The 18,899-nt window shown below is 38.6% G+C and overlaps 1 protein-coding gene across 1 annotated transcript in view; it reads left to right on the top strand.

Annotated features, from left to right (window-relative positions):
• The window catches only part of GPR158 (G protein-coupled receptor 158), a 211,523-nt gene that overhangs the window by 100,488 nt on the left and 92,136 nt on the right, over positions 1-18,899 (top strand). The gene's annotated exons all lie outside the window — the stretch shown is intronic.

Genomic DNA, 18,899 nt, shown 5'->3' with positions numbered 1-18,899 from the left:
AATAGTGGAAACAAAGTTTTATTAGACTGCCCTGACAGGGTGATCTTGCTGAATACTGGGAAGGTGATGAGGCTTCTGAAGTGTAAGAGGTAAAGGGACACTGGGTGCAAAACAAGGAACAGGCTCAACTGAGGCTCTTAGCACTTTGGATGGACTAGATATGTGTCCTACCAGTTGTAGAGGAGTGTATAAGGGAATAGGCTCCTCTTATTTCTTTGATTTTCAAAAGGCTTTGACAGACTATGAGAGGATCTTGCAGAACAGCTTTCAGCCTATGGAAACAGATCTTCATGGCTGTATACAGAGGTGCAAAACATTCTCTAAGTTGAACAACTAAGAAACATATCAGCTCAAGGTGAACACTAGCAAACATCCTTGTCTGCTGTGGCATTATTATTGATTGGATAATGCAAACATTACTACTAAAAACACATCCAGAAAGTATCAGGCTAAGCTAACAAAAGTATCTGGCTAGACAAGGACAGAAATCACTGATGCTAAAACAAATATTCTCAAAAATGAGAAGCTGAACAGTGATTTTGTAAGAAAAAGCATCAAGAAATTAGAAGAATTCATCTCTGTGAATAGTGTTGTATGAACCAATAGAGAGCTCAGACAGGGAGTGACCAACTGCAATGTTGATTACATGCAGTGTAAGGGTAGCAAAGCTATACAGCACCAGAAAGAAACAGAATGTTTAAATAAATATAAATAAAAAACAGATTCTTTTGGGGTATTATTTCTAAGTTAACATTGGATTTCAAGGGCTAAAGATCTACCAGAGCCTTAGAGAGGAAATGAGCTGCATTGTAAACACATTCTTATAAAAGTACCAGACCATGGAAGGACATTACCTGCAAAGAAACTAAAGAGCTCATCAGTTATCAGGCTGCCTTGTCAAATGAATCAGAAAGAAGAGCTGAAAATAACTGACCTTTGTATAGTAGCATACCAATTCAAACATGGAACTATCAGGTAGCATACAACTGCTGTGAGGAATTTTAAGTGCCATTAAGAAACGCTAAGAACCACTACTGGCAAAGAGACCAGAGAAGCTGATCTCAGCTGTAGCGTGGAAGAGGCTAATTGCTACTTTGGTGGTGAAGGAGAGATGAGAATGTGACGCCAGCCTTGACTCACACTAGACCTATTCAGAAGGGTCTTGTTTGCTGTGAATTCTCATTCAGATCAATACTAAAGGCTTCAGAGCAGTTGCATTAAAGCCAAGCTACTTTGCCATCATCTTTCCTTGTCACGCACTGCAGTGCTGCCAGGTTCTGAGCGGGTAGGGGAACTGTGGGCGCACAGGAGGAAACCTTTGGGGGATCTGGCCTTTCCATCTTCCTAACATATTTGTGGCCAGCATCTCTGGATGTAAGTCCAGTACATCAAGGTAAAATTGACAGCAACCTGCACGCTTGGAAAAGGTTGTTTTCAGCTCTGAAAAATGATGAAAAAAGCACTCAGAACAGTTCAAAACAGTTTGGAATGGTGTTGTCATATGACATTAACAATGATGAAGGACTGTGATAGAGCCCATTGAAATGAACGGCTTTGCCCCATTCAAGACCATTTCCAATCCCAAATATTAAAAATCTGTAACTAAACAATCTTTTATTGTACTGGTCTTCTTTTCCCCCCATTTATGAACATCAAGAACTGTTGGAAATACAAGAAATACAAATACTTTTAATGAGAGGAGAAAAATATATACCTGGATCGCTGATCAAGACAAAAACTCACTGTTAATGAGACCACATGGGCTAATCATCAACAAGAATATATCATTTTACCTCTCTTGAGGGAACTGTGGCAAATAACAACAACTGACTGTTTTATTAAGATTTTTCCTCTTTTGAATACAGATTTCCAGTGTTTGGAGTTCAGGGTGACTAGATATTGCATGCCACCACTTTCCTATTTTTCCATTTAGTGTAATGCTAAATATCATTTCAACACTGTGAAGATAGTTCCTAAACCATGCAATTTTAAACACTGCACAAAACTGCACATAGATGGAAAGGAAACATGCAAATTAATGCTGTAGTTCCCCTTTCTAATACTGAGAAATCAAGAACGTCTTTTCTCCCTTACTGCAGCCATGATAGGGTACAGTAATTCAGAGTGGGATAATCACAGGCTATTGATGTGTGACACATCTTTAAATATTAAAGCGTGCTGGCTTTGCAAACATACCTTTTTTGCTAATGTAAATCAGCCAATCCTTTTTTTTTTTTTTTTTTTTTTTTTTTTTAACTCTACAGTGGCATCTTGATGTGCTTATGCCTGGATGCCTTTCATCTTTGATGTACATTCTACTTTTTTCTCTCTAGACACCGATTTCTGACATTTCAGCTGAAGTGGAAACTTGATAGAGGGAAGAGATCTTGTGCAGATGGAGCAGCTGCCTTTACATGCTGTGCTGGTGGGCATACCTGACAGTTCACTCAGCACATACACATTCTGTGCAGTGCTTTATACACCCTTTCTTCGTCATATCCTAGAGTGAGAACCTAGTTTCTTGTGATTTCTCAGGGAAGTTTATTGTAGTCTTGAGGTGTGCATCTTTAAAGACACTGGCGATATTGTTTTCAAAACTGTTGTTTTTAATGGAATTATTATAATCTCCTTTATTCATAAAACTGAACTCAAAAAATGTCCTTTCCCATTTTTCTGCGTAGTTAAGATATGCCTTTTAGGGATGCTGTATTCTCACATAAATAATTGCAGAGTGCCATATTGAAAAGGTAAGTGCAGGGGCTGTTAGCTTGCGGCAGCAGTTGAGAATCAGAGATGGCGTACTGGCTGCTGGGGTTCCCAAAGACAGCAGTCATCGGTTGGCATGGCTGCAGCGGTGATATTGCCCTGTGTTTACAGGGTGTTGTGGCATTCACTTCATAAGCCTGAAGGTTTCACGTTGGTATATATTTGCTTTCTAATACGTGGTTTAGAGTAATCAAGTACTTGTGAATAGAAAAATAACCCTAGTTCCACTATAGACACATTAGGTCTAAGGAAAAACAGAAACGTGAAGAAAATAAAATCTAGATATAAAATATGTTGATTGATTTCAGTTCGGTCTCATGAAGAAGAGATAATGAGAAAAGCAGGGCAGTAGGGAGCACAAAAAGGCTGTATACAGTGTTCACTAGACAGAGTCTACTTAAGTGGACAAGGTAGGTCCTTTTCATCAGTACTCAACAGTAGCTGTAAGGATTCAAAAGCTACAGTCTTTTCTGTATATCTTTATATTAAGCTAACGTTTGTCTCCACAGAGTTGAATTACACAGTGCTTTAGGGCCCATCTAGAAAACATACATGGTTTATTGGGAAGTGCACTGCCTTCGGAGTGATGTGTATCAGCCATGGACTATGACACGTTTGCTCCACTTTGGCGTTGAGTCTGATTACTGGCCTTTACTTTCTTAGCCTTAATGTCTTGCTATTTAAGACCTTGCAGTCTATGTATCATTGTCATCTTCTATTCTGCCAATACTCCACAAAACTCTGCAACATAGAGCCCCAAAGTTCAAATTAGTGGAGCTGATAGTAGCACACTTTCAATGTAGGGTGCAGGCTGGGAAGATAGCTCTCACCAGAGGCAAGGCTATAGTAGCCTTAAAAGCATAGTTTAATTGTATTGCACTATGATTTAACTTTTAAAATAAATTATGTAAAATAAAGGTAACCAAATCCTTGAATTTTCGCATATATTTTCCAACAAGAGCTATTACAGGATAGAATAGTTTTTCCAAAGCTGTTCCAAAGCTAGAAATTAAACTGAGCAAACTGCTAGGGTTTTTGGTTGTCTGTTACTCTCTGTCTTTGATTCTTGCTGAGTCTTATATTTGTGGCCCTTATAGTGAAGCTGAGTAGACCAAGTGGTCTGTCACATGATAATAAGCTTTCCCCACTGATTCTTTGATGCAGTAACTTCAGGACAGTTGCATTTACCTGAAGTTTCATTTGGGTTTGTGAACGGGCATTTACAGATTTGCTGGGAAGGGACTTCCTATCATGTCAGCAGAATAACAGCAACATTATTTATTTATCTTCCTATTTGTCTTGGAGTTGTATGCTGCTGTGAACCTTCCTTGTACAATCAATAGCAATAGCAAAGTCCCTGGTGGCTTGCACGAAGTCTTTGGCCTGCCTTCCTTTCCAAGAGCAGACTTCTGTCTGAAGTAGGCCTTTCTTTTTGTTTTAAGGGTCTAAGTGTAGGCTCAGAAGAACTATTCCAAGTATGAGCCCAATTTGTAGTGGAGGAACTTTTCAACCAGGAAGGCTTGCAGAATTTCATAGTGACAGTAATTTGCTTGATGAGCCCTTTGTCTCTGGGAAAAGCATTTGGCCAGTAGATAGGATCAAGGTTTGGAGACTGAAACGTGGTTTTTAATCCAGTTGGGATTTGCATTCCAGTGTGCCAGAGCCTGGACCCCATTTTGATGCTGAAAACCAGTACACCTAAGGAGAAGCACATTTGAAGATGAGAAAATAATTTTTTAAATTATTTTTTCACTCAAAGAGGAAGAAGAAATAGCTTAAATGAAGAAACTGGGAAAACAAATATCAGAAAAAATGTTGCATAAGAACTTTCACATAGCATAAATAAAACTGTATTGGAAACCCTATTCTAGGAAAAGGCTTGCATTTTTTAATAATTTTTTTTAATTGTAAAACTTTTATTTAATGGTAGCATCCTCGGAGAAATTTTATGTGCTGCTTTTTATGTGGTTTTTTTGGCTGTATCATATGGTGGAAGCTGAACACAGATCATTCAGACTAAAACATATGCCTGTTTTTCATTTTTTTCTTAATTTCTTTGGGCTAAAGTTGAAGGTTTACAGCTCACAAGAAGCAGCCTTATGTTGTCAGCTTCTCTTTAGGACTTCATGCTGTGAACACAGTCAGATTGCTTTCTGCCTTCCCTGTCCCAGCCATGCCTCCCTCTGTCTGGAATAAAATCTTGACATTCTTCTCTGACATCTTCTCATCAATATCAATATAGCTGAAAAGAAACCTTGATCTCCTCCTGCTTCCCTCTAAGACATCCCAGCTACTGCTTTTCTTAGTTACTGTAGCAACCTGCTTGTTATTGAACATAATTTTGGACTCTGGATCTCACTTTGCCTCCAGCTATGTCTAAGCCTTACTGAACTCCTTCTGAGTTCCCTTTCAATACATGTTTTCTGCCAGTCCACAGACCTAAAATTCTTGTCTCAGCTTGTTATCTTGTGTCTTGACTACTGCAATGTCCTTTCAGCTGGCGTTGGCAAATGCAGTCATGGCCTGCTCCTATCCAAAATGGTGCTGCAAATGATTTTCTGTCCTGCCACTTTGTGTTGTCCTCATTGCATCTCCACGTTGACATCGTACATGAGCTATACCTCTTGATTTGACCTTATGGGGTTTTTGAACTCCCACATGAGCTTTTCTTTCTCTCTCCTGATGCCATTTCTTTGATGCAGAATTGTCAGCACCAGCCTCCATCATCATCACATTTTTCAAAAAACACCCTTTGTTGCTTTCATACTCTACTCATGCTTGGTAGAGGCTTTTTGAGAGCATCCCCTGCTCTCCATGTCATGTCTTCAGATTCAAGTGCTGACAAAGTATGAGACTACAGGTGGGATTCTGATAGGCTGGGACTACTGATTGCTTGTTACGATATGTGATATTGCTTTGCTGTTCTGTTGTTCTTCCCATCTGTCCTTATCTGTCTGTTGTCCCTTATCTTAAGCTCTTAACTTAGTGGAGGAAGGACAGTCTTTTTTACTTTCTCCTTGTGCAGAGTCCACGATAACTTGAGGCTGACCTGGGGCTGGGACTTCCAGCAGTACAGTGGTAGGAAGAATAATTAAGTTATACATAGCAATATTTCCTTCAAAGGCAAATGCACTTTTATTTCCAGTGAAACATACAATCATGATTTAAACTTAATGAGAGATTTCTTAGCGTAATAAATTCTAAAGAGCTGAAAAATCTCACCATTTTTGGAATCAGCTATTAGTTTGGAGCAGATTAGCCATTTGGTTCTTATAAAGAAAAAGTAAAAGTGAATAAAATAAACTGGAGTTGGATTTAAAATATTCAGAATTATGAGTTTTTCTTTGATTTGAAATTAGTATAATGATCTTCATCTATAGTTCATTTGCCTTCTCAGTCATGTGAATAATGAGATTTTTTTTATCTTTATCAGATTTATTCTAACCCTTCTCTTCTTACATCATTCTCAATTTGTTTCCTCTGAGATATTACAAATCTTGAGCTTTGCAGTCAGGTTGGTTTTTTCTCCCGTGATTTACCATAAACTGTTTCTTCCTACATGATTGAACTGCAATTTATACAGACTGTTTTAGTGAGCTGTGGTATTACCTTCTGTAATAGGTGATGCCATGTTGTATAAGAAAGCTGAAATTCAGTTCAGGTATTCTGAAGCTATTTGTAAACTATATCAGAGGATCATGCTAACTGAATCCCACCTCCTGCTCGTGAAGTTTGGTTTTGTATTCCATCAGATTTTTTATAAATTCTGTTTGATCTCTTGCTGATTAAACAACTATCGATACTAAAGTGCATTTTAATGTTGAAGATCATAATGCCTTTGCATTTTCCTTTCCTTTCATTTCTGCATTAATTGAATGCATAACCTAGGGAAACAGGCACTTTAAGTGATCCAGAATTTTGATGATTGTCATTTTACATATTCAGCTTTTAAATTAACCATAAGGATGTGAATAGACTGAAACTGAACTTAGCCATTATTTACCTCATTACTGATTTTCCTGCATCTACATGTTCATCACTCTTTGGTGAGAAAACAGGTCTCTTGATCTAAGCAGTATGTCCCCAAGAGAGGAATTCCTGCTTTTGTAAGGAAAGATGTCCTTGGGACATTAACCATTTTCACTGTGAAGGTTCTTTACCAACAAATACTGTTTTTTCAAGTATCTGTCTTGTCGGTGGTGCAGTGCAACTTACATGCAGCAAGACCCATGTTTCAAAATGCAGAACACCATATCTTCATCATATTATATCATAATGGGTTTTGTTGCTTGTATAATCGGAAGGATCAAGGGCCACATGAATTGCAAAAGTATTTGGGGATTTCTTGGATCCCTGACATCTTGTGCACTTTTAATGAAATTGATTTATGATTGATGGCTGCTTGACCTTTGCTTTTCCTGATTTTTTTTCAAGTAAAATTAAATTTAATAATTATATTCTATTTGAGCTCAGCTATAACTAGTAATAGAAAAAAAAATGACCTTTGTGTAAGCATTCTTTAAAGGGAAATGAAAAAACCATGAGGATTATATTTATTTGGTTTAGGAATACTGCACAAAACCTGCAAATGCCAGAAAATTCTGACAATTTGCCAATATAACTTAAGTGACAGCACATAACTGTAGGCCTATCTTTGGAAAATAGGCCTTTGCTATGATATTTACTGTATTTACAATCCATAGTCCATTAGAAGGCTGTTATTTCAATAGAACAATTATCATTAAAAGTATCTTTCAATGTGGTAAGAGATTGAACAGGACACAAAATTTTTTCTCAATTATTTTGCAAAGACATTTTCAAGAGAGGTACAGTCCTTTCTCCTTTGAAGTGAAGAGTGTTTCCTGCAGTTAGCTGGGAATGAGTTGCTTGAATTTTGTACATCAACCAGCAACAATAAAATTAAAGCATAGCCTTGTTATGGCATTTGAAATTTTCCTTTTCCTGGGTAACAGTCCTAATCAGTCCCTGAATTTATTATCAAGAAAATAAAAAAATTATGACAGCACCATTCCAGGGTACCTAACTGAGGCTTCAGGGGACTCCTTCCAGTTGCTTTTGTGCCCATTGTTTAGTCCCTAGTAGGCCTTGTCCAGGTGCAAACAGTATTAAGATAACTACCACAATGAAATGCAGTTCCACTCTTTTCTGCTCTTCGTAGTGTTGGTGGGTGTCTGGGAGCTGGCAGGTCCAGCTTTTGTCTCTTAACAGAGGAGCCAAACATCTTGCTTGCTGTAGCTCAACTTCAGGGACAGAAATTTTATTTCTTAAAGGTAAATTTCAAGTGAAATAAAATTTCTGAAAATTAGCACTTTAGTTTTTCCACACAGCTTCTTCACTGAAAAAGATGACAATGTGTTTGTAATGAGAAAAGTATGGGATAAGAGACAGGAAAAAGGTTCAATACACTTTAGAAAAACAGTGCATGTAAATCAAAGCAAAAATATAGTCATACTGAAAAAAATCGTTTGCTGGGAAGGTGTATTTTAGTAAGAAAAGGAACTGGTAATAAAACATTTCAACCATCTCCACCTCAGACCACATATGTTCAACTTGACAGAATCTTCTCTCCCTTCTGTCATTTGATAGAAGTAAAGAACCACCTATACCAGGAAACAAGAATCTGAACAATAAAGGTTTTCAGAAAGCGAGAGACAGGTTTGGGAATACAATCCAATAACTTCTCATCACATCTCCTGTGACCTCATGTGTAGAGTGGAACAGATCTGCCAGACCTGCACCATGAGGGTCAGGCCAGAGCTACTCCTCCAGGGAGCTCCAGAGAGCGAGTGCACTGCCATCACATGTATCTTTAGCTAAGCTTTTTGTTTCACTTGTTTTGAGACAGTTTTGCATAGTAATTCATCTAGTCACTTCAAATACATTACAGCACAGCAAACCTGTATTTGTTCTCCAGGCTTTCTTGCTTCTGTCATGCTTCTGTCATGCTTCTGTCATGTATCCGTATGTGCTTTCCAGCTGTACATTGAGTGGTAGATATCCTTTACAGTTTAATAAGTATGAATGTGTTGTATTCAAAGTTGAGATCAAAGGTGAAATCTGAAATCTGTCTTCACTTTTTTCTAATAATTTATTGTAGGCCTCACTTATCTGTAAGGCAAACTCACACTCTGATAGTAAGCCACCATTGCGAAGATTTTCTTTAAATCACAGCCCAACTCAGTCATTCTTTGCATTGTAAAAGTGGCAGAACGATTTAATGAAAGTGAAAAAAATCAAAATATGCCAACCTTTTCCCCTTGCTAGGTTTCCATGGCACCATGCTCATATAATGCAGTGACATGTGGCCCTGGAGAAATCTGCAGTCTTCCTGGACTGACACCAAAAGTCTGTGGTTCTGTTAATTCAGTAATATACAATGTAACAGATATCGAATGACTTTAATTTTATTTTGGCTTTTAATTTCATCTTTTTTCTCCTCTCTGAAAATACTTTGACACTCATATCACTGACTTTGTGTGATGATATTCAGAAATTCAATGCTAATTAATGCTGCTGTATTTCCTGGATTGGTTAGGACCACAGAGAAAATGCAGTATCTTCTATGCTTGTTTACCCCTTGTTTTAGCTTTTTGTTTTGTTACCCTCGATGCAACTTGGCCGGCTAAATTTTTTTTTAATTTCACTCATGCAAATGTTAAGCATTTATTTACTACCCTTTAGCAGTGCCCAGGAGGCACATATGACTTTCCTAATGTGATTTGCCACAGAAATGGTGTTACTTTCTGAGATCCAGGAATAAGGAATGACTGTTTATCTCAAAGGCTATTAATGTGGTCTAGATAATAATATGGATAGACTGAAGACTAAGCAAATCCCAGGGCATAAAACAGCCCTTCACAAGCAATATTTTTTGCAGGCCTAGTCAAGTAAATGTGCTCTGCTAATGCAATTGGGAGGGGGAAAGAGAAGGTAAGATGGGGGATACTTGGCCTGTGCTACCTAGGAACTCCCCATCCCCTCGTTAGTTTCACAGGCAATCTACAGTAAAGCTCTAAGGCGAGAAGTAAATGGCAATAACATGCATGGAGCTGATGAATAGTTCCTTCCTACCACTGAGAAAGCCTCAGGAGCAAGCCACACAGTGCAGTAGCACTTAAATCCCGCTTTTGAAGTGTTGTGACATGAATATGATCTGGCTTTACCTGTTCTTCTCCAGTGATATCTCAGAGTAAGACTACGTGTGCTTGTGGCTCAGCTCTTGTAGTCAGCATTTCAGTTTTTCTCCAGGAGCTGCCCTCTTGTTTTGGTCAGTTTCTTTATGAAGTAGGTGAAGGTAATACCAAGAATAGAGAATGAAATTCCATTTTTAGGCTCCAGATACATGCAGCTCTAGTTCCCTCCGATCCAAAACTGGAACCAGTAGTCAGATAGATAAGAAAACTCTGGCTGAAATGCAGTCTTGGAATGAGATGGATGAGGAGGCTCTATGAAAACCCCTTGCCTTGATACTATCATCTTAACAAAGGCATCTGTTCATATGTTGTATGTCTAAGTCTTTATTTTATCCTGATCTTTTCATTAATCAAATGTCCTGAGTAGCAGTCTGGCTGAAGAAGACCAGGAAGCTCCAGGGGAATCAGACTGAATACGAGCCAGCAGTGAGCTCTCACAACAATCTGGGAAAACTGTATACTGGGCAACAGGAGGATGGCCAGCAGACAAAGGAAAGCTGTCATTCCTCTCTACTCAGTGCTAGTGGGGCTATTTCTGAAATTCTGGGTCCGTTTTTGTGCTCCATGGCTTAAGAAGAGTGTGGAGAAACTGGAGAGAGTTCAGTGGATGACTACTAGTGGGGACTAGAGCATATAACCTACTAATAGAGCTTGAGAGAGCTAAGCTTGACTAGGATGGCAAAGATGAAGCTAAGGGGCTGTCTAGTAGCAGCCTACTTGAAGGGTGGTTATGAAGACGGATCCACGCTCTCCTTAGTAATGGCAAGTAATGGAAGTAGCAAGGGACAACAGTCAAAAATTATGGCTTGGGAGGTTTAAGCTGGGCATTAGGAAAAACTTTCTCACTAGGAGAGAAGTACCAGACCAGAGTCAGCCGGGTAACACATCAGTTACCCAGCTCCATTCTTGGAGTTTTTTAAGACTTGGATAGACAAAGCTGTGGCTGACCTGATCTAGTGTCGGCAGTACTTCTGCTTTGACCAGGGGGTGGGACTAGATGACCTGTAGAAGACCCTTCCAACAGTTGTTTCTATGAGTCAGTGATTCTACGAGACTAGTTGTATTTTATTAGGCACATTGTGGCATATTAGAGTGTTTATCAATTAGATACAAAGCATGCATGGTAATAGGAACTGTGAAAAGAAAAGAGCATCACCGTCTTCTTTCAGCTGGTGTCAAGATTTAGAACTTACCTTATTTACTTTCCTTTGGATAACATAGATTAGAACAAGAAATATTTATTTAGAAGCATTTTTCTGGTAATTTTCCTTTACATAATTCTAATCTGTTGTAGTGAATAATACTGCTTTAAATCTGCTAATCGATGTTTTACCTTGTCAGTAGTTACAGCTTTAACTGTCTGTGCGGTGTTACTTCATCTTCTTCCAGTTTCTCCAAATTCATTCTGTAGATTAGTAAGTATTTTTGCTCTGCCACACTACCCAGACATCTCCTTTTCAAGAGAATGAAGGGTGGTGATCTTACTATGAAAAGCTGCGTAGGTCTCAAGTTTCACTGGTCATTTTTCTTGTCACAAGACTTTGCAAATGAATGTTTGTTTGCAGATGTGACCCCTAGGACCTGTATTATTTCTAGCTTTACCTGCCCATTCCATCTCACTTTTTTTTCTTTTCAGATTAATAAATTTGTGTTTTCTCTCTGTGTATTTCTAACATGCTAGCTCCTTGCCTAGAAAAGCTATAGGCATCAAACCTATAATGGAAACAGGATGATCTACCTGTTAAACACCTGCATGGTATCGAAGCAGCTGCACCTCAGTCATATTACTTTTGTTCAAGCACTGATGAGTGGTCACAGAATCTTCTATATTTTGTGGTAGTATTTTAGGGGTTTTATCCCTTCTCTAGTAAAGGTATATAAAAAGAATCTAACATATTCCACTTGGGCATGCACTCTCATTGTTCCTTCTTCTCTTCAAGTCTTTAGTTTTCAAAGGAGACATTAGCCCCAGTCCTGCTAGTTTGGATGAGTCCCGTGAGGGACTGTGTTAAAGGGGTGCTTCTGTCTCAGCTGGACTGCTGTTCACAGAACAGCACAGACCTGTGGTGAATGATTTCCCTCCTGTAATAGTGTTTTTCGTTTGTTTTTATTAATGAGAAAAGATATATGAGCAAGTTAGAACATAGCTGTATTTCTCTAATAAACAGTGAATGAGGCTTTCCATAAAGGAATTGATCTGGAGAGACCACTGTGTTTGCTTCACAAGAGAGCAGAAGTCATGAACCGGCCTCTACTTCTTTATTCAGAATATTTGTAAATGCTGAACTGAGATTTCAGTATTGAAAACACAGTTAATAAGAAAAATGCCTCTGACTGTCTATGTGTCTAGACCACACCAAGGTCTGGCAAGGTCTCTTTTCTCACATGGCTGCCTTGGACCCCAGCACCCTGGTTTTGCTTTCCCTGCCCTTACACCAAGGCTTTGTCTCCTGTCCATCAGCACATCTTGCTTGACTGACCAAATGAATCTGCTATGGGGTCACCATGACCCACTGTTATGTCTTGTCATAAGATGGGATGCCTACAAAGGCAATTTCAGTATAGCTGCTCCTCAACTTGTTTATGGACTGAACATGCCACATCACGTAGCATGATGTCATGTGCCATGACTTTGACCCTATACCTGGATGCAGAGTTGCAATCAAATCCTGAATCTCACACAGAGGTGATATCTAACCTCTGAGGTGGTAGTGACCGTATTCCTTGACTTTATGAATAGTTGTAACAGCTTACTTTAGATCACCAACACTCCTTCAACTGTGAGTAGTCAATGAAATGCAAAACGGTCAGTAGCATCTCACAATTGTTAGTAGCTACATTCTAGCTGAGAGGAGTTGCTGTGAATATTTATAGTGTCTTCTTTATTGAGTTGGAATGCTGGTCCAGTCTGTAGTGGCCATATAACATGAGGGTGTGTGCTCACCTATGAGTCCTGTGCCACTGCCTAAGTCACACTAGTTTACTTGAACTCACTTTTTCCATAAATGCCTCTCAGAGTACATTGCATGCAGATCCAAAACATTTTACTGTTCTAGTATGCTGATTTTTCTGTGTAGGTGTAGCATTACATACCGAGTGATTCAGAAGTTACCCAGCCCACCAGACAGGGGCCTTTATGGCCTGTGTCCTCACACTACTTCATCATTTGCATTTGTAACCATGTACCTAAACCTATCTTGCATTTTGCTAGCTGGTCCTTTTGATAGCTTCCTGTGAAACAGCTGATTACAGTTCACTTGAATTTCTCTCATGGTTGACAACATGCATCATACTTGCTGGAATTGTTTTAGTGGACTTTATTATTCACTGCAGAACTGAAGGATGGTAGCTACTCTCTAAAAAAACTCCAGCTCAGAATGAAGAAGATGGTAGAGACCAGTACATACCTGGTCTTGACCTTTAGTGTAATTCATGCCATGCTATTTTAATTGCTTCCTTTTGGTATGATTTCAGTATTTCTGAATGGAGGCTGGATTGAAGCTAATGCCTAGTTCAATCATTATATTTCCTCCTTTGACTTATCAATAATAATAATAATTATTATTATTATTTTAAATTATAATAATTATAATAGTGTTTTTTTTTTTTTTAATCCAAGATCACAGTTAATTAAAAAGTATACAAACCTAGAGAATGTGGAAAACGTATAGTAGAGGTAGCTAAGCTAAGTATGAAAGTTAGTATGAAGCTAGAATGGAAATAAATTGCAGTATCACTTAGGTGTCAGCAATGTGTAACCATTAAGTGAGACCGAGAAAACCAGAAAGGACAGTTTTACTGACACAAATAAGTAAACATAGAAATAATACCCCGAAACGAAAATGAGCACACAGACGAAGTGGCAATAAACAAACTGTACACAAGATGAATAGCCAGAGAAATAAATAAGAAAAAAACAAAATAAATGCCATCAAGCAAGGCAGATGCAAAAAACCAAGCAGCTGTTAAGGAAAGGAAAAAGAAATTGAGTAAATGTTACATGCAAGTGGAAGAAAATCCCACTGTGTGGAATTTCAGGGCTATATCCTAAAATGCCCTGATTTCTGTGAATTCCGTTGGAGAATTTTACTTGTGCAGAGTATAGGTGTGCACCGGTTAGTGGAGGCTTTGGGTTATCATTTGTTTCCATTCTTTCATTTGTTTTCTTAAAAGAGCAAAAGCTTTTTTCCTGAGGTATGTGGACATATTCACTGCTGTGTATGTTGCACATTCCAATAAAGTCAAGCATTTTTGATGCTGCCCACAGCCATGCCTTAGGGGTCTGTGTTTGCAAAGTCTGTACAGTGGATTCAACTTTGATGGAAAAACTGGTGCTCACAGACTGGTGGAAATACCATCTATGTAATATAGAATATCTTTAGCTAATAAATTAATTTTAAAACATCCTGCTTTAGTTTTGGTTCTCTTTAGCTATTCCCTTTTATTAAAGCTTTGGTGCTGGATGAAGACTTTACAGAGTCACAGAATCATCTAGGTTGGAAAAGACCCTGAAGATCATCTAGTCCAACCATTAACCTAACACTGACCGTTCTCAACTACACCATATCACTAAGTGCTATGTTAACCCAACTCTTAAACACCTCCAGGGATGGGGACTCCACCACTTCCCTGGGCAGCCCATTCCAACACCTAACAACCTGTTCTGTAAAGAAATGCTTCCTAATATCTAGTCTAAACCTAATATCTAGTCTAAGCCTCCTCTCCTCCAGACTAAACAACCCCAGTTCCCTCAGTCGCTCCTCATAAGACCTGTCCTCCAGACCCTTCACCAGCTTTGCTGCCCTTCTTTGGACACGCTCGAGTAATTCAATGTCCTTTTTGTAGTGAGGGGCCCAAAACTGAACACAGGAATCGAGGTGCAGCCTCACCAGTGCCGAGTACAGGGGTAAGATCACTTCCCTGTCCCTGCTGGCCACGCTATCTCTGATTCAAGCCAGGATGCCATTGGCCTTCTTGGCCACCTGGGCACACTGCTGGCTCATGTTCAGCCGGCTGTCAGTCAACACCCCCAGGTCCCTCTCTGACTGGCAGCTCTCCAGCCACTCCTCCCCAAGCCTGTAGCGCTGCTGGGGGTTGTTGTGGCCCAAGTGCAGCACCCGGCATTTGGCCTTACTGAAACTCCTACAGTTGGCCTTAGCCCATCGCTCCAGCCTGTCCAGGTCTCTCTGCAGAGCCTCCCTACCCTCGAGCAGATCAACACTCCCACCCAACTTGGTGTCATCTGCAAACTTACTGAGGGTGCACTCGATCCCCTCGTCTAGATCATCAATGAAGATGTTGAACAGGAGTGGCCCCTAAACCGAGCCCTGGGGGACACCACTCGTGACCGGCCGCCAACTGGATTTAACTCCATTCACCACAACTCTTTGGACCCGGCCATCCAACCAATTTTATTTCCTGGGCTGTACCTCTTGGGCTATAATGGGGGTTATTGGAAGAAAAAAGTCTCATATATTTTTAAAATCAGTGTACATTTTTTTTCTAAACCAAAAGCTTTCATGTTACTTTTTTGTTATTAAAATATCCCTTTTACTTTGCAGTAGAGAAAATCAGCAATTAGAGTTTCTGATACTTTCATTTCCATCCCGTTTTTTTCTTTTCTCTACACATGCAAAAATAGTTCTTTGGTTGTACTATTTCTTATTTGAAGTTTTATGCTTTTTTTCATCACTGTGGATGGCATTCATCTCTGCCAGAATGTCTACTCCATTTGCTGAACAATCCTGTTAAGAAGAGCTGTAGTATCTGTAATCGTTGGGTTAAAACCCCCATGTTCCAGGTATCAAAGACAGGTAAAAGCACAGTCAAAACCTGGATTCAAGCTCATTTTGAGTTCCAGTGTTGCTCTGTAAGCCACACTTCTTTTAGGGCAGGAAACAGAAGCGCATAGACAGGATTCACAGAGAATGGTTCCTACCAGAACACAGGTGAGAAGAAAATCATGGGTTAATTCATTGTTTTGGAAGAAGAGCTGGAAATGCTGAAGTTTTTTGCCCCTGCAGGTTATCTTTATGATCATGCTGCCCAGAAAAAAGCTCCATAAGAAAAGGCTGATCAGGATGCGAAAGACTTGTTTAGAAAAGGATGTTCACACAGAAGCTGTTTGAAGATCGGCTTTTTTAGATCATTTTCATCTTCTCTGTATGATGCCTATTTCAGTTACTTTCTTGGCCATTCTGTCATATACAGATGCATTGTACTAAATAAGAAAAAAAATCTTCAGTGGTTTGAATATTGATCAATCTTGAGAGATGTGAGTTCACTGACCTCTACCAGTGTCTTGTATGCTGTTGGGCAGACCCCTCTGCATTAATTTCTTGTGAGTAAAGTGCCATTGTCTTACAGAAATGTTGTGAAGAAAAACCGTATCAGAACGTGTGGAACTCCCAGATAAGGCAGAATCAGAGCCACAAAAGAAATCTTGTGGACGTGGTCCTATAATGCTTTTTAAAAATCTATGATATATTGCTGGGACAAAGTGTGAAACCTGTGTTATTGGAGGCAGATTTTAACTTTTTCTAAGCTTTCTAAGCTTTTTTTTTCATCTACTGCACACAAAATTTACATCTCGCTCAGGCTAAATTTATGTGTTCATCAGAAGTGTGAAATAACTCATACTGCCATTTATAGTTTATAAAAATATTTATGCTTTCTATTATACATGTCAAAGCAGTGTACATGATCCATATCTTCAAATGTTTAAGCTATAAAATAATTGGGAGTCTAGTCACTTCTTAATTAAAATAGCCTGGAAATATTCCATTTAATGACTCCATAACTGACATCTAAACATTTACTTCTAGCTTTTTGGTGTTATATTAGATCAGAAGAGAAGTGTCTGCAAAAAGCAGTTTTGAAAAGTTGTTTATATGTATTGATTTTTATAGAGCTATTTGAAAAAGTTGAATGCATCTGAATACAGAATTATGGGTACATAAGCAATTTCATTACAGCAGCTGTAAAAGATAGGATCATCCCTTCAGGTCTTTGTTAATTGTTTAGGGATGCTTACAACAAATGAGTGTCTCACAAATACTGGATCAATGTATTGGACAAGTTGTGGAGATATATATATGCTTTGTGAGTGTCTCTCAGGAGCATCCTTCTAGATGAAGTGAGGCAGGGCTGTTACATGGGGAAATGCAGTACAGGAGTGCTGGACCATCTTCACATTAGCAGACTAGTTGGTGAGGCTGCCCATCTATCCAAGAGACAGAAATAGATTATATAAAGTACTGACTCAGTTGAATTTGATATGTCATTGAACAATGGGATCGCTTGAGCCTAAAAAACCTGATGCTGTCATTTCAGTTATAGTTTCCAAGGTTTTTGCATTTGGGATTGTGTTTATGCTTTACCCAACATCATAATAGAGAAAAAAACCCAAAACACTTAAATTTATCATCTTAAGACCAGTGGAAAACCATTCATAATCCTCACTCCAGGCTTTAACTGTGACTAAAATAGCATCAGTAGCACCAAGATGCCCCTGGAGTTGTTATATTAGTGTTTTCTTTAAAATGGAAGCTTTGATGTGAATACCCATTGGACGTAACTTCTTGTGATAATTTTTGAGGTGGACACTTACATACTATGTTGATAATGTCTCTGCTGATATATATGCTTTAGACAACCTTTGCTGCAAAATTTCACCATTGCTAGAAACTGGGTAGCTCGATAATTGTCTCACATTAAAAAGGCTTCCTAAGAATTTTGTCCATGTCTTTCAACCTATGTTCAGTACATTAGATGTTATAAAAGTGACCAGTTGAAAAAATGAACGATGAAACAGGAAATCAGAGTAAGATAGATTCACTGAAAAGCTGAATTTTTATCTAGAAAATTCCACCAGTCTTTTGCAAGCAGAAACTGGACCCCGTGGCACCAAAAATTTCCATTCAGATAGAGATTTTTTTTTTTTTTTTAAATGATTGCCTTACTTTTGAAAGATAAACTTCTCCCATCTAAAACCATTAGAGAGATTACTACGAACCATTGATTCCAGCCCAGAAGAGGATTTTGTGGTGTGAAAGAAGGGGATTTTTCAAAAGATTTTTGGGAAAGCCTCTTCTGCTGTCCTATCTGTCTGCATTGGGAAAGCACTGCCTTCTTCTGGAACAGTGTATGCAACAATATCTCAGGAGAAGGATATGGTTAAAGAAATGGGAAGCAGTGTTGATGTTTTGTCTTTAAGATAAGGCACAGATGCACTATATGTAAATCGCCAAACTTCCTGGAATACATTTTGTATTAGGAAAAGGAATTGATTTTTTAAAAAAAATTTAAAATGTAAGAAAACTACGATGGAGAGACTGCATTAGAATCAGTGAGGAAATGACATGGTATTTTACAGTCTTGACAAGTTAATGGGTGAATCAACATCTTTGTACAAAATTTCAGGAAAAATAAAGGCGCTTTCAATCTAAGAGCACACTCCGTATTCAGTCAAATTGTGGATTATTCATACATATTATAGAAGCCAAGTCATTAATATTAAATAAGTCAAAATGTTCGAAAGACTTCTTGAAATTTAAATAGTACAGAACAAATTCTGCAGTTAAATTCATATCTGTAATTCCCATGATCCATAATTCTTCACACTTGAGAGTAATTTTTAGCAGTTTAAAAATGTATCCAGGTAATGTGTGTTGAATAGTATTTAACATAGGAAAGAGTGGTTTTTTAAATTGGATTTTGTAAAACACAACCATTGTAATAGGTCTGTGAATTAAAGAATGTGGAGCATGCCAATATGACAGACAGCTTAATACTGTGCTTTCATAAGCATTACTGTGGAAGCGTTATAATGACAAAAGTGAAGGTGCCTTCTGCAAAGAACCCAGCATTTAAATGGCACACAGAGAGAATTTTCTAATATTTTGTATTGGTTTTTGTCTT

Source organism: Strix aluco, chromosome 1 (genome assembly GCF_031877795.1).
Source record: "Strix aluco isolate bStrAlu1 chromosome 1, bStrAlu1.hap1, whole genome shotgun sequence".
Classification (NCBI taxonomy): Eukaryota; Metazoa; Chordata; class Aves; order Strigiformes; family Strigidae; genus Strix; species Strix aluco.
This window is presented reverse-complemented; position numbering and strand designations above follow the sequence as displayed.